The 1,623-nt window shown below is 43.4% G+C and overlaps 1 protein-coding gene across 1 annotated transcript in view; it reads right to left on the minus strand.

Annotated features, from left to right (window-relative positions):
- LOC109920793 (tyrosine-protein kinase Fyn-like) overlaps positions 1 to 1,623 on the minus strand; it is a 25,970-nt gene that overhangs the window by 22,085 nt on the left and 2,262 nt on the right. The window lies entirely within an intron of this gene.

Genomic DNA, 1,623 nt, shown 5'->3' on the forward strand with positions numbered 1-1,623 from the left:
AGAGAGAGAGAGAGAGAGAGAGAGAGAGAGAGAGAGAGAGAGAGAGAACACAGGGAGAGGCACAGGGAGAGAAAGGGGAACACAGAGAAAATTAAGAGAAAACCTCCTTTTTTGAGATTCCAGATGATAAATTGCAGAACTTTCAAGGTGGTTTTAGAAAGCATTGGTTCACAAAAAGGCTTTGGAAATCTGGAATTCTCTCCTGAGAAAGCTGCCGAGGGTTGAGGTCAATTGGAAACCTCAAAACCTGAGACCGATTGATATCTGCTCAGTATGGAGAGTGAGGATATGGAACCAAGTCAGGCAGATGGAGTTAAAATGCAGATCAGCCATGATCGAGAGTCATCGAGTCATTCAGCACAGAAACAGACCATTCGGTCCAACTTGTCCATGCTAACCAAGTTTCCCAAACTAAACTAGACCCACTTGTCTGCGTTTGGCCCATATCCCTCTAAATCTTTCCTATTCATAAAAATTTCACATATCTTTTACATGTTGTAACTGTACCTGCATCTACCACTTCCTCTGGCAGTTCATCCACATACAAACCACACTCTGTAAAAAAGTTGTCCCTTGTGTACTTTTTAAATCTTTCTCCTCTCACCTTAAAAATATGTCCCCTAGTTTTGAACTCTCCCATCTTATGGAAAAGACCTTTGCTATCCACTGTATCAATGCCCTTCATGATTTTATAAACTTCTATGTAAGGTAACCTCAACCTGCTACACTCCAGTGAGAAATGTCCCAGCCTATCCTTATAACTCAAAACCTCCAGTCCCAGCAACATTCTCATAAATCTTTTCTGAACCCTCTCTAGTTTAATAATATTTTTTCTACAGCAGGGCAACCAGAACTGGATACAGTACTCCAGAAGAGGGCTCACAAACATCCTGTACAACCTCAATATGACATTCCAACTCCTATACTCAATGGTCTGAGCAATGAAGGCAAGCATGCTAAACACTTTCTTAACCACCCTGTCGACCTGTGATGCAACTTTCAAAGAACTATGTACCTGAACCTCTAGGTCTCTCTGTTCGACAACACTCCCCAGGGTCCTACCATTAACTGTATAAGTTATGCCTTTGTTTGTTTTAACAAAATGAAATACCTCACATTTATCCAAATTAAACTCCACCTGCCACTCCTCAGCCCATTGGCCCAATTGATCAAGATCTCTTTGTAATCTTAAGTAACCTTCTTCACTGTCAACTATGCCACCAATCTTGGTGTTATCCACAAGCTTATTAATCATGCCTCCTAAATTCTCATCCAAATCATTTATTTAAATGACAAACAAAAGCGGACCCAGTACCAATCCCTGTGGAACATTGCTGGTCACAGTCCTCTACTCGGAAAAACAACCCTCCACCACCACCTGGTGCAGGGCTGGATGAACACAACAGGCCAAGCAGCATCATAGGAGCAGAAAGGCTGACGTTTCGGGCCTAGACCCTTCATCAGAAAAGGGGGAGGGGAATGGGGTTCCGAAATAAATAGGGAGAGAGTGGGAGGCGGATAGAAGATGGATAGAGGAGAGGATAGGTGGAGAGGAAACAAACAGGTCGAAGAGGCGGGGATGGGGCCAGTAAAGGTGAGTGTAGGTGGGGAGTTAGGGAGGAG

The sequence above is a fragment of the Rhincodon typus genome, chromosome 27 (assembly GCF_021869965.1).
Source record: "Rhincodon typus isolate 14 chromosome 27, sRhiTyp1.1, whole genome shotgun sequence".
Classification (NCBI taxonomy): Eukaryota; Metazoa; Chordata; class Chondrichthyes; order Orectolobiformes; family Rhincodontidae; genus Rhincodon; species Rhincodon typus.